This window comes from Hoplias malabaricus, chromosome 12, assembly GCF_029633855.1.
Source record: "Hoplias malabaricus isolate fHopMal1 chromosome 12, fHopMal1.hap1, whole genome shotgun sequence".
Classification (NCBI taxonomy): Eukaryota; Metazoa; Chordata; class Actinopteri; order Characiformes; family Erythrinidae; genus Hoplias; species Hoplias malabaricus.
In genome coordinates, this window is record NC_089811.1 from 14285599 (window position 1) to 14301240 (window position 15642).

Here is a 15642-nt window from a genome sequence, read left to right on the forward strand (position 1 = left end):
TGTCTGAATAAACTTTATAATCACAATAATATCATTTATCGCAATCATTTTTGGGACAATCAAGATAGGCCTATGACTCTCATTGCTTCATAGTGAGGGTGTGAGCTGTGTGTGGCTCATTCTAATTTAAAGGAAAAGGCATTGAAATGGGCCGCTCTGAACAAGTGTAAATATAAAAAAAATCACCTTTTTAGAAGCACTGGAGCTGTGAACTGTAAAACAAGACAACTCCAATTGTTATTTTAAGGGCAGCCTAAGAAAACATTGGCTAAAATGTGCCATTCAATTTTATACTACTTCCAACTTTTAGTGCAGGCACATTAGAATTATATCACATCCCTGCCCCTCAAATCTGAACCCTTCTAATCAAAGCTCTGGTTATTTTAACCACATGTCACCAACATTTTATATGGTGCCACCTTTACAACTATACATGAACATGCAGTGTCCAAAAAAGTACTACATCCCTATGGACCATTCAGCTATTTTAAGGTTCACCCAGTCATTCCTGTATACACACAGCTCCTCTGGGAACTGGCAGCTGCCACTCCTGGGCCTTATTTTATCCATTCCCAATCCCAGACCTTGACTAGAGAGGTGTAAAGCTCCCAGGTGTGGAGCCCACCAGCTAATTATGGCCCTCATGGCTGATGTCAGAGAATGTCGAAAAAGGAGGTGTCCACATACTTTTAGCCATGGAACCTCACAGGAGTCTCTAATGTAAGGAGCTTTTGCAAAAAATTAAATATTTAAGCCGGAACAGTAGGAAAAGTGTAGCAGCTGGCGAACAGAACTGAATAAATTAAGAAAATGGTATATTGGGCTGACATCCAGTCATCTACAGCTTACTGTGCAGTTCAAGCAGTTACTGTACAGTAGGTGCTGTTGCTTGCAGACTGTTTGTCTTTTTTATGATCCTTGCAGTGTTCTCGAAGTACTGATTGTACTCATGATATACTATGATCTAACTTTTCTGGATACAGAATGCATATTGTCGTATTTACAAATTACAGAAAGAGCTGGAAAACAATGAAGCATGGGGAGAGAAACCTTAAAATGAAACATTGTGCATCATTCTCAGCACTGCTGTGGTAGTAGGATCAGACACAGCAGTGCTGCTGGGGTTTTTCAACAGCCCACGTACGGTCAATCATTTTAGAAAAACAGACTTTGTTGGTCCATCTTGTAGATGTAAACACAGAGACTTCTGCTCATCTTTTGCTGCACAGTTTGTGTTGGTCATCCCCTAGCCCATCATTGGTCATAGGACACTGCCCACAGGACACTATTGGACTATTCTCAGTCCAACTGTGGCACTGAGGGGTTAAAACTTCGAGCCGCACTGCTGTGTCTGATCCAGAGTGCCAGGACAACACACACTAACACACCATAACCACATCAGAGTCACTGTAGAGCTGAATGAATGATCCACTACCCAAATCATACCTGCTTTCTGGTGGTCCTGTGGGCGGCAGGGGGATTCACGACCATTGGAGAACAGGTTGAATGTGAGCTAGCAAAATATACAGAGTAAAAGCTGGAATAAGGTCTGTAATTGAACTACAAAGTGCACCTCTATGTAGGGTGGCCATGCGTCATCTCTTTGGGCCGGCTGGAATTTCTGCATTATCTAAACTATACAGGATTCAACCTTTGATGCCTTCAGTCTTTCCACTTTCCCCTGTGTACACTTTGATGCATTTCAGTGACGTTGTTGAAGACGTTGTTGTCCCATTTTAAACACCATTCTCTGCTGTGTTCAGTCGAGCTGGACTCAACATTGATGCTTTACTGGATGCCCCAACAAAATATCATTGAAGATTATTAAGATAATTTATCATAAGCTCTTATTTTTGTGTGGGGTTTTTTGTATGGAGTATGTATTACTTCTGGATGATAACACGTAAAGGTGCTAGCTTTTAGAAATGTAAAAAACATGACTGATAAAAAGTAATCTCTTTGCTTCCTGTCATGATTATGAGTCATTTCAGTTTTGTTGTTTGGTATGTACAGAAAATAACAGGCTTTCCTTGATCAAAAAATGAAAGCAACTCACAAGCTACAAACTGTTCTTTGTAGTTTATTAGTTAGGGCAAATCTTTGAATGGAATTTGTCTTCCTGGAAAAAAGAGGAGTTTCTAAACTGTGTGAACAATAGAAAATGACTGATGTGTGATTTATTTCCCTTTCAAGAGTGTATATGCCAAAAACATCAACTAAAAACTGTATTTCAGGCTTTGTTATAATTACACAACAGAACCCACTGAGAAATCACATTATTTAGAGGAGGAGAAGAGCAGATGAAATGGCAGAAATAGACACATTTTTGGCATCCACTGTGGTATCCATACAGGCAAAGTACCCTGGCTTAACAGCTAATTATTTAAGGTCAGTAAAAGCCTTAACCCTCTTCATCTTCTTATCTTAATGGAAAACTTTCTGCATTGTATCAGTGCCAAAATTCCAAGAGCTTAATGAAATAAAGTCTTTTTCTGAAGTCTTACCTTTTCTGATCAGAAAGCACTTTGAGCATATGGCACCACAACATCTAAGAAATTTTGCTGCCAGGCATGTAGGTTCCCTGCAATTTGCTTAGCAACCTAATTTGGAGGTAGGAGATGCACTGATGTATGGGCTTCATAACAGTTATGAACTCCTAGAGAGGCAGAAAGGCTTAATTATTTTTTTTTTTTTTTGCCGGTGTGATTGTGATTTTATGTGGTCCAGAAAGTGCTAGCAATGAATGCTAATAAAAGTGGTGGTAGAATATGCATAAAATGAGTCATAAGCAACTGGCTTGAAATATGATATCTGATATTTATGTATGTAATCCAGCACACAGGATTTATGAACCCAGCTAGTATATAACACCACTGGTGCTCATTAACAAAGTTACATGACATATTCAGAAGTTTTCCATAACAACAGATATAATAATAATAATAATAATAATAATACATGGTATTTGTCATAAAGCACAATGCTGATAGCAATAGGAATGAATGTATTAAAAATAATCTGCCAAATCCAACAGAATAGAAGAACATATAAGTTTTCTCAGAACACAATTTTTGGCTTGGATCTGATGTCATAGATAAGGCTGCTTCTCTTGGCAACCAGCATTCTAGTTTTCCTACTGTTACAAGCTTTCTATTTTAAGAGCAATACATTTACACTTCAGTACTTTTTATTGAGAGAATTTGTTATTTTCAATCTTATTAATTTATCTTGTTACGCTTTTTACTTTTATTACGTGAAATATTTTCCATACTATGCGCATGAATATAATGATAATTGTGTCTAATTGTGGACATTGTGTCTTGTTTGATTTTCTTTTAGAAGGTTGTTTTTTAAAAACTAACAGTTAAAAAATGTTAATATGATAAATATTGTGATCAATATTGAAAAATTTTGGCCATAATCGCCCAATACAATAAGTTTCAGGAAAGGTTGTATGCAAGAGAAAAATCATATAAAATTAGCATTTTAATGCTAGATTTGAATAGAAAGAGTTTCTTGGATTTATGGTGGTAGAGCGTTCCAGAGACCAGAGGAGGGCTTGGTCATCAAGACTGTGCAAGTTGGAAAAGGAAATGGCAAATAGTCGAACAGAAGGTGATCTTAGAGAGACACACTTGGGTGTGTAAAACTGAAGGTAGTAGACAGATAGTAAGGCTCTAGATTCTTCAGAGCTTTGTAAGTGAGCAGTGCCTTGGCAGTAATCAAGATGGCTATGGATGAATGCATGGATGAGAGTTTCAGCAGTGGACTGGGAGTCAGATTTTACAATATTGTGAAGGTGAGATCAAGGACAACACCCATACTTTGGACCACAGGAAAGGGAGGAATCAGCTGAAAGTGTGAGGGAACTGGTTTTATTAAGAGTAGAACAATGAGAGTAAGTTCAGCGCTAGTGAATTGGGTGTCATCCAATTTCTTATATTTGAGGGATTCCACTGAGGTTAATTACAGACAGAATTGGTCCAAAGCTAAATCAGTTGGTCATATGTATAACAAAGAAAATCAAGTTTAAAATTTTGAATTATCTGGCCAAGGGAGAGTATGTAAATAATAAATAATAATGATCCAAGTACTGAGCCTTGAGGGACCCTTTGCATGATGATGGAAATGGCAGAACTGTGTTCAGATAGTGAGACAAATTGTTTGCGATCAATTAGGAAGGAAGTGAACGAGTCAAGATACGCCCAAGTGTCAGTCAAAACACTTTCTAGGTTGAAACTGACTGAAGTAGCTGTAAATGATTCCTGACCATTGCTAGAATTAACATTTATGGATGTTTATGTGGGCTTATATCAGTTGTCAAGATTTATGTAGATGTCTTGTAACCATAAGCATTAACACTTACAGTCAGTGGTTATCAAATATTTGGGGATTAGTCCATTAGGTATTATTTATGGAATCTTTAGGCTTGGACAAAATGCAGTTTTGAGGAAAGTCCTAGGCCTTTCTAAGGGAGAATAGCTCAAGGCCCAAAGCTTTGCCAAAAATGCATCAGTGTATAATCCAGCACTTTAATTACAAAGAGTGGTTGCAGGAATTTGAGGTATGTCACTCTCTACAGGACATAATAACAACTGTAGATTGAGGCAGTCTGAAGAGAATTTCTTTGCATTTTTTGAAATGTTTCACAGGCATCAGATCTGGAATTGTGTACACTGCGTCATTGGCAACAAACAGCATAACTCATATGTGGAATGCTCTTTACATGAACAGGCAATTCACAGTTGCCTATAAAAGACAGAAGAGCCCCCATCCCTGCTCCCCCAGACACACAATAACACAAGGAGGACAACAATAAGAGAAAACAGATGATCATAGTGTATCAGCACTCTGATTTTTATTTATGGCAAATATGTGTCCACAAATACATGGACAACCATTCTCTGTATCCAACTGCTGCACACACAGCATGTATAATATTGTAAGTACATTTTCAACCACCAGAAGGGGAGGGCTCTGCACATGAGCCTAAAGCCACCATGCTAAATGCCAGTCATCAAATAGAGAGTTATAAGACCCCCCACATTGGGCCGTTTAGCTGTCCTGTGGTGTGATATAGCATCATGTAAATCTTGGGGTGTTTATGACCCAGAGTGTGTACCTAACCTCATGAATGCAATAATTTTTTTAAGGAATATATTTTTGGAGGTGTTTAAATGTGTAAGCTGATGTTTTACTTACAGAAGAATTGATGTGTGCCTTTTTTATTGTATAAATATTTAACTTATTTTTTAAGAAATGGTTTGCATTGGTGTTTTGAGGAGGACCTTAATTTTTAAGGTTTTAAGGAGTTATTTTTAGGTTGTGTATGAGTATATATATATATATATATATCTTCAGCGATGTTTATTGATTAATAACAGTATAGCATTGCTGTTCTCTTTGCCATTCTCCAATATCAGTCAACTAACCTAATACATCTCTTCAGGGATCAGTAAAACAGAACCTCAGCCATACACATTCAACTATAGCCTTTATCCTGTCAAAAACACTTCTGAGAAGCTGTCAGGCTTCCACTTTAAAGCACAAAACAACAACTGATTTCTATTCAGTTCCTTTGTTTCAATCTGAAAACCTTAGTCTGGCTATTTGCAATGTAGCCTTTATATCTCAGGGTGACTGATTGTGAGGAGTTTGGTGTGTTCTCCCTGTGTCCATGTGGGTTTCCTCCGGGTGCTCCGGTTTCCTTCCACAATCCAGAAGCACATGTTGGTAGGTGGATTGGCGACTCAAAAGTGTCTATAGCTGTGAGTGTGTGTCACCCTGTGAAGTTCTGGCGCCCCCTTCAGGGTGTTTTCCCGCCTTTGTGCCCAATGGTTCCTGGTAGGCACTCAACCCAAGTGGTTACAGGCAGTGAATGAATGTTGTTTTTCGAATATTGATTCTTATAAAATTGCAACTGTTTTTTTATTTGTTTTGCTTTAATCAGTTTTAATAGTAGTAATGTTTTTTGTTTTAATAATATTTTTTAAAGTTTTTCTTTCTATTCTCCTTCAACTGTTATGTTTGTATTTTTTTCATTCGTAAAGCACTTTGAATGACTTCAGTGTATGAAAGCTACTTTATTTATATAGGACCTTGCATAACAGCTGCAGGAGAATTAGTGACCAAATGACCTGATTTGAGAAGAACTGTTGCATGAGATGGAGTCTGTACACCCAAGGCAAATATGATTCAAATTAGCCTAGGGTCTATTGGGTTGGAGATAGTCATAGAGGAGAAAAACATTCAATGTTAAGGTGCTCAACATGCAATGTAAGTGTCATGCTTTCATCCAGCCAACCATTTAAAAGCTAGTTGCTAATTGTGATTTTTCTGGGCCCTTGACATCGCAGTTAGCCACTTCACTCAAGTGTTTGCATTATTTTCCCTCCCACTGAAACGGCAATACTCGACTCTGAGTGGGTCTTGCATTGGGAAAAAGAATATTTCGAGCCTCAGAGAATAGGACTCTTCATCTGGTATCAGATTCCCCTATTTATAGCCATCGTACTCATATAAACGGAACCAGGGTTGGCCTTCGCAACTCCAAGGCACTTCACAGACACCAAGCCTGGGGCTATTCGAGATGGCTTTGAGGCGGAAAGATCTCTGCTTCCCTTTCTTCCGAGCTGTAAATAAAACGTAGGCTCCTGTGGTCTGGAAGCTTGGCTTTCGGAGAGAGGTTGAACGTTAGCCTTTTTTTGATGGAGAAAGGAAGTGTTTATTTCTAAACTGTCCACTAGCCTTGGCCTGAAAGGCCAGCGCCTTGATGTCCTATTGAGTCGAGCAAGTTTCTTAGTCCAGCGCGGATAGGAGACAGATGTTTGGAGCTTGGAGCTTGCTGAGTCAGTCTCCATTAAAGAGCAGCTAAATGCTCCAGACTTGTTCAGATATACTCAAGGGATGGAGGCAGTGAGGGAGGAATGGTGAGAGTGTTTGAAGGAGGGATGATGAGAGAGAGGGAGAGAGATCAATTCCGTTCAATAGAAGCTGCTTTATCAGCCTGCCTCATAATGGTATATCTATCATATATGTATTGCATAGGCCCGAGCTGACAATATTAATACAGAATATATGATCAATAGGAACATGTAAATATGGCTTTGTACACTTCAAAACTATTCATTCCACCTTCATTCTGAAAATCAAGGATACCACTAGGAGTCACAGCCTCTAATCTTCAGAGAATGCTGTACACTAGACATTGCAGTGTTTATTTCATTAACGAAAACTAAAAATATATGTTTTGACCAGTGGCGGCTGCTGGTCTTTCAAAGAGGGGAAGCTCATTGTTGGCTTACAAAATAAAATGTACACAATGGACAATGGAAATGGTCAATTAATTTCACCAAGCAAATACCAAGAAATGGGTTGCAGGTTGTCTTTTGACTTCACTCACAAAATCTGCAAAGGGACTGAAGCTCCCAGTGAATAAGTGATGATGTAGATGTCAGTCAAAAAGGTATTCAGCCTTTCGACTGATCATCTTGCAGAAGCTCCGCATCCAGCTCAGTTCACCACCAGAGATGCTCAGCGTCTGGAGGCTGGACAAAATCATGGCATTTATCCATTAACTGGCGTTTCATGCCATCCTGTTGAAGTGAATACAGGTCCTGTACAGGCAAATGCATTGACCCAAGGGGAATGTATGAGACGTACATTATTCTTGTACATTATTTTGTACATTAGGAAGTGTTTGTGTTTAAGTATATGTTCATCATTAATAAAGAGTTAAATTATAATTTAAATGACTTCTTATTGGAAAAACTAAATATTGTAAGAAATATAAACAAGAAAATGCTCTGTTTATTTTAGTCAGGACAAGGCATGTTTACTTTCTCTTTAACGCTCCTCTCTGCTCAGACAGAGCTGCTGGTCAGACTAATCTGAACCACATTCTGAAACCATTTTGACAAATAAATACACATGATAACATTTGGGAGTCAAATTCCAAAGATGGCTTTGGCCCATGACTCAGAGTTGAATCACTTGGAGTCATGTCACAGTCTGCACACTTTAAACATTAAATGTATGTAAAGAAAAAGGCTGGCTATATTCCTTTCATATTTTGGATGTTAACATATTTTTAAATGTAACATAACTTTAAGCTTTTATTTATAAAAGTATTTATATAATACATCTTCCATGGTCACCGTGACCCTGAAATGGACAAGCGGAAAAGAAGATGAGATGATCTAACATAGTAAAACCTTTAAACTACATGACTATAATTACATTTATTTTATTTAATGGACTGAAAGTAGGCAAAAATATCTTTAGTTTTTGTTAGACTATATCTAACAATAATTAAATGGGAGCAGATCTGATCCATATTGCACCTCTGGCTATGTGGTGGTTGTCTCACAATGTTGTGCAGTCAGGTTATGCAGGGTGTGTGGGACTCCCTAGCTTAAGTGCAAGGCCACCCAGTCCCACCTGAAAGGAGTTTTCCCTTGGAAATCAGTATATCAGCATGTAGAGCATTAATAAGAAACAATGGATAATGTCACTTGGTGTGGCTGTCAAATGCCTTGTGGGGTTTAGGAAATGATAAAAGGTCGCAGAAAATGCTGTGAGTAGTGAGACTGTTTGTATATAATAGCTGCAAAGTGCTTGAATACTTAATTGAAGGAAGGTGCAATCTATGATAATTAATCTTGCAGAGTTGAATATTAAAGATTCTTCCACGTGTTAACGTGTCATTCCATGGGTGTTGTTGAGTCTTGCTCTCAGTATCTGATTGTTTTTCAGTAACAGAAGCAACCTCTGCTTGGGTCACTGTCTGTGAGGAGTTTGGTGTGTTCTCCTTATGTCTGCATGGGTCTCCAGTGTTCTCCCACAGTCCAAAAACTTGGGCGAGTGTGTGTGTTTGTGTTGGCCTGTGATGTTCTGGTGCCCAGGGTATGTTCCTGCCTTGAATTTCATGCAACCTGTAACCTCACACTGCAATCTTGATCAGGATACAGAAGCTACAGAAGATGAATGAATTAATGGATGAATATAGGATCTCAGAATGAAGGAGTCCAAGAAATGGCTTATTTGGTCAGTCTATTCCTTACTTTCTCCCTTTCACAAGATCAGATCAACTTGAGTTGGGTAGTGCATGTACGTACAGTGAAGAAGAGTTTGAGCGCAGGTGTTTTTTTTTGTGAGGGATGGTATAATATGGTATTTATGGTAGACTTTTTTTCTGACTTAAAAATTGTAAGTTATCAGGAGGAATTACCTCCCCAACACAAATAAAAGATCTAAGAAATCTCTTTCTTGCAAGGCTACATTATTGTTGGAGAGAGACAGAAAGAAAGTGTGAGAGAAAGAGAGAGAGGAGAATAGGGGGAGTAAACTAAGATGGGGTCAGCGCATCTCTGTCCTTCTACTGCTCTCATCCACTTTCCTGCTATCAATTCCTTTGGTGAGAAAAAGATTACAACACAAAGGAGTCCTGCTGTTTGTGTCTTTCTGCTGCTGCTGCCCAATACTTCAGTGCTTCTGTGGCTGCTCATAGATGTGGATGATAGGGAGACATGCTATTATCACAATAAATAAATAAATGTCACAGTGTGATTTGCTGTGATATCTTCACTATTTCCAAGACCACTGGCCAATTGCATGCGTAACAGACCACTGTTCTGCTGCCTCTTCCATATTTCTAATAGAGCATCTGTGCTTTATTTCTTTATGAAGTCATTTTCTAAAATCGCAGCTGTCATCCTGTGGTAAACATTTTCAAAAATAGATGTCATAAGTTCATTAAGGAGTCAACACCATCCGAATGAAAATCTCATCAAAATACTCCCTCACAAACCAGCAAGCTTTGACAGCATGGCAGGTAAGTTGCTTTGGAGATAGTAGAGTTCAATCTGAGCAGCTGGTGTTGTTAATATAAAAACCTGTCATTCTTAGGTAATAGTATTAGGTGTACAAATAAGATATGAAGTGTTTTTTGTATTACATAAAATTATAATTCAAAATATCTCGTATTCTGTTGTCATTTACAGTTGCAAAATGTAGTATTAAAAATGACAATTGTCATGTTATTCAACAAAACATAACCTAAAAAATAGTTTGTAAGCAGCAACTGAGAATACTTTATTTGTCACTGCGTTCGTTATGAGTTCCATGAAAGAAAAAGCGTGAGTTTCAATTGAATTTTAAAGATGGTGATTTCAGTGTTAGTGTTTGTGAATGTAGCATATTAATACTCAACGGGAAGATTGAAGATTCTGGGGGACTACACACACACTCTCACAGCCAAACAAACCTGTTTTTTGTTAGGTTTTTTTGTAGAGTAGCTCTGCTTCTTTTAAGGTGGAACAGAAGTATTAGTATAAAACCACATACGAGGCTTAAGTTTAACTTATCTGTAAGGTTTCAGTTACCACAGATACTCATTTGTAATTCAATCTGTTTTTAGTTTTGTAGTACATTCGGTCTCTGTTTACTTTCCTGCTTTTAGCACTCTCCCGAATTTGACTCTTCACTGTCCAAATGCCTCTAGATGTCATTTGTCAGCCTTGGCTCAGCCATCAATGCAGAAAGAGAAAGCCTGAGCCATGTTGGGCCAAGATCTTTAGAATATATTTCCCCACAATTAACAGAGCTAGGCTTGTGTATAGATACATTAGTTTTTTCCAGTGCACAACATAGACTAGGCAGCTATTACATAGTGGGGAGAAAATCTTACAAAAGGTGTTGTTTAAATTTAAAAAAAGAAACATCCCCTTTTATTTTTAGGAGTTTTTTTTTATTATTATTTTAAATGAAATAATAGTTGTCATTCTTATTACTCCATAGCTGTTACCATAGATTGACAAATAAGCAGGAGAATGTTTGAACTTAGATTGACATTTATACATTACACAAAAAATGCTTATAAATGTAATTTGTACATCTAATACATTTACTTTCATCTAGTGCCGATTAAATGCATAAATGGTAGCTTTCTTGTAGAATGTATTATTTATATTTTGATTGATAAAGGAACTTGTAATGCAGTGGGAAAATGTGGGAGTGTGGGAAAGTGTGGTTGCACTTTACACAGTAATAAGAGAGTAATAATATGCATTTACCCATAAATTAAATGTCAGTTTTCTAGTTGTTAGTAAATAATGATTCATTAACTGTAGCTGTAAGTAGCTGTCTAATATCCCAAACAGTGCATTCTACTGAAACGATGTGTTTTGACTACTGTAAAATACTTATTCTATTCACTTGGTTTTTAATGACTGAAATCACAGTGAAACGTTTTAGGGCTGTAAAATTAAATCTCACTTCTTAATTCTAAGTTAGTGCATCGCACCTCAGTCAGTAATAGCTTTGTGATGGACTGGTATAGTGTGTCTTTTGGTGTAGTGGGTAAAGACTTCAGAAGGACACAAAGGGTGGTGGTTTCATAAGATGGCTTCCGGATGGATGGACAAAAACTGCTGAACACCTGTATGCTTATTATTTAAGTAGACTGTGTTTGTGTTCTTTGCGAATTATTCCCACTATTGTTGCGCCTTACTTATGTTGCTTTTCTACCACATGGTTCCGGACACCGGCTCTAATCAACTCGACTCTACACGGCTCGGCACGCTTAAAGCTTGTCGCTTTTCCGCTGGCAGGACTCCCCCACGAAATGGACCTGGTGACGTTGCAAAACCCTGTCTCTAAAAGGAATCGCTGGCTTTTCAAAAACCACAACAATGGCAGCGGGAAAGTTAGGAGCTGTTTACTCATCGTTTACTCATGTTTTTTCATGTTGTTTTTGTTATTTGGACTGAACACAGCTCCGTGCTCCAGTTCTTACAGATTAGTTTTAAATGTTGCACATTCAGCTTTCACTGGAAATTTTTGTCGGCCACCAACCAAAGGAGCGTATTCAAAACACCTTGAGGTAAAGTTACGAGATGCTGTTGTGAGTCCGATAAAAATAAATGTGAAAAAAAACACAACTTCAAGACTACACTTTCGTTTCATATTTATTTTTCATTTAAAGAAAGTCTGAATACAGTTTTACAAACTGAATGGTGAATTAAGTGGGTCTTCAGGCGCCAATTTAAGGGACCATAATCAAAGTGCACGTCCTTAAGTCCTCTGCTGCACTTAAAAATCTCAATAGTTACTGTAGTACGCAAACTTTAAAACCAATTGCAAATCATGTTACTGCTCTTTGCTTTTACAATTTTTTGTCCTATATTAAAAATGTGTTAATATTTTAACTGGTCTACTCCAATATGGCTTACTGTAGGCTGTATTTACTTCTGATAATAAGGCAGGCTTTAATGCAATTGGTTTTAAATTTTTGGTCCTACAGTGATGATATATTTTGAAAGTCAAAACTAAGGATGTGCACTTTGACGACGGTCCCTTCAATTGGTGCCTGAAGACACATAATTATTATTAGGGTGACCCGATCTGAGAAGGGGGTACATTAGCTTTCCCTACATAAACAAGGACTACTGACGTGCAGACTGACCAATAACGGTAGCTCTACAGTCAGACCGTGCAATCCGAATATTTTAGGCTACTTCACCACTCCCCCTTCTCACTCAAGCGAACCAATCGGAGTAGGGGAGGGCGGGACTAGTTTGTGAACGAAAGACTTCTCGAAGTTATACGTAAGCTCTAGAAAAACAAAACCCCGGATGTTTGTGAAGTTCCACCTGGACATTTTTTTTAGTCTAAAAAAAGAGGACATGTCCGGGTAAAAGAGGACGTCTGGTCACCCTATTATTATACCATTCCGTTCGGAAAACTGTTAAGACTTTCTTTAAACAAACAATAAAAATAAAACGAAAGTGTAGTCTTGAACTTGTGTTCTCTGGAGAAGGAATAGAAGTGGAAATCTTGTCATGAGCTCCCTTTTAACAACATTGACATTGGATATGCTAATGTGTTACCAATATTTAATATGTCTGAAGGCATTTAGGCTCAAGGTTTTTTTTTTCTCTGAGGGAGTTTGGTCTGAAGCCTTTTGTTCCAAGGGAGTTTCGTCTGAGGCCGTTTGCTCTGAAACCTGATGTTTATTATGCGAAGTCTGAAACATGACGATGGTTTTCCCGAGACTTGAAGTTGTTTCGTACGAGGAATGATGCTTTTCTGTTCAGTGCCTGAGTACTAATGCTGAGGTCTGAGGATGTCCTAAAGTGTACACCGTACTTTTGCTTTTCTGTTTAATCTCTTATTTTTTTTTACAATCCTGTTTTCTTGTTTACCTTTAGGATTGGTAATTTTGATTTAAACTTGGATTCAGATTCTTAAACTCATACTTGTCTGTGTTTATTGTGCTAAGACTTAATATACTTAAATGGCTGTTTTGTCAAAAAATGTAATTAATTAAGGGTGACTTTTCAGTTCTGTGTTTACGGCATGAGGAACTGTTACACAGAGTAGTTTCATTATCAAGATTATAGTTTATATAGTTGGAAGTCCAAATTGCTTGAGTTAAAAAAAATAAAAATAAAAAAGACAAAGCACTTTGCAGGGTGTTGTCAGTTTATTATTACTTACAGACCTGAAGACAGCAATGTCTCCTTTCAGCCATTTTACACATCCTCCTGCCATAATTTACAGTACTTTGTGAGTTTATGGGAGAGGGTGTGTGCAAGAGTATGTTACCTAGTGACCTTGAGACTTTCCCTCGTTCCACTGCGTATAAGCACATTGACGCTCTTTTATAGCATGGGTTTGGCATACTCATGAGCTTGCTTTGTTTGTATTGACATCTATAAATGTTTAAATTGCTGTATGGAGGGCTTTTGGGTCTTTGTGTGAAACAGCAAGGCAAAGGGACATATGGGGCCTGTCTGTCAATCCTGAATACAAAGAGAATCTGCTGCAGTGAATTCAAACCCACACAGAACTATACAATAGCTCCACACACTTTGTTATTGACTCCGTTTTCAGACAAATTTTGCCTATAGCACCGACAGCCTCGCTTTCTTACTAGAAATTAATATTTGAGTCCTTGTAGTCTCATCTAAGTCGAAGGCAAATGCCATGCAGTGCTGCATGACATTTACCTTTTTCCATGATTTCACCACTCCAGGCTAAAGAAAACATTAGCATCGGATTGAGAAGTTGGTGTACCATAGTGGGTAGCACTGCTGCTAATCATATGCGAGATTGTGGATCTATGCCCACCGGGGGAATCCTCTGTACTCATAGGGTGAATCTCGTTTTTTTTATTTATTTTATTTTACCCCTACACCTTGTTTTCCAGTGTTAACTTTCCCCTTAGAACCAAGCCAGAGTGTTTAAAATCTTCTACAAAAATGGGAGGGCCCTTTAAGAGCCTGATGCATTATCAGAACACTAAATAAACATCGCTTCAGTGACACTTTCCTGCTGGTTTGCAGCGATATCAGAGCTTCTGGAATTTAATGCAGTTAATTTCATGGCATCATGCCTTCAAAAGCATTCCACAATCATATATTATCACCCATTCCTAAATCTCTGTGATATGAAGCTTATTGTACGAGATTTTCAGTTCCACCTTAAATTTATCAGTAGCCACAGGGGCTAAAACATTGCTTCGCCATTTAAGGTGAAACTTAAAAAGCAAGAAATCTTTAAAGTACTAGCGATGTTTTATGCTTGTTATGATGTAAAGGGACATAATGCACTGCAACTACATTAAACTATTATAATACAATAGCTAGCATAGTTTATTAAAGGAGAAAATATTGATGCTACCAGTAGATTAACCAGAGGAGGATAGGTCCCACTTTGTGAGCCTTGGTTCCTCCCAACGTTTCTTCCTCAGCTCGGAGGAAGCTTTTCCTTGCCACTGTCTCCTCTGGCTTGATCTCCTGGGGGATTTTTACATTCTTTACATTTTTACATTTCATGTTAAAACTTTATCTTTACTGGAATTCTGTGAAGCTGTTAATAAATTTGATTTGACTTGATTTGATATTTGTGGCTTTTTTCGGTTGCTTGCACTGCCATCATATTCACAGGCATTCATCTGGAGTGTGCCCCTGAAAAATCTCATTTTCAAGTGGTATATAGCCCTCCCCCTCAGCCTACCCCTAGGCAAAACAGAGGGGTAGGGCTTAGGGGTGAAATGGGATTCACCGTAAAGCCCAATTTATGCTTCTGCATCAAATCTATGCCATGGGCAATGCATCAACGATAACCCTATGCCATAGCCTACAGCATAGCTTGACATACAACTCTCCAGAAATTTAACTACATGTTGCATCAGCACAGACCACAATGACTGTGATTGGTCAGTAGTTGGATGGACATTGTTTTTGAAGCGAAGGAGTACAGAAACATGAACTCCCCATTCATGGTGAGAGATTGTCTCAGACATGGTTTTGATGTCAGAGATGAATAAAAAGGTTGAACAAAGGAATAATACAAAATGTCTCTGAGGAAAAAAAAACAACTCACAACACTAACTCCCTTAATAGTACACTTTAAAGATTTCTAACACTAATACTACTAGACCATTACACAGTGTAGAGGAAGATGTTTGACATTCAGACCTAGTGCTGTGGCGGTATAATTGCAGAGCCGCACAGTCATCAACTCGAACCAATGCAATTACGAATGCTAACATTGGCATAGGGCTCTTGCGTAACCAATGGCGTAGGCTCTGCGTCAATTCTATGCAGAAGCATTAATCAGCTTTACAGCTCCTGACAT

General features: G+C 38.1%; 1 protein-coding gene across 2 annotated transcripts in view; it reads left to right on the forward strand.

The window, feature by feature from the left end:
• tmeff2a (transmembrane protein with EGF-like and two follistatin-like domains 2a) overlaps positions 1-15642 on the forward strand; it is a 162453-nt gene that overhangs the window by 65302 nt on the left and 81509 nt on the right. The gene's annotated exons all lie outside the window — the stretch shown is intronic.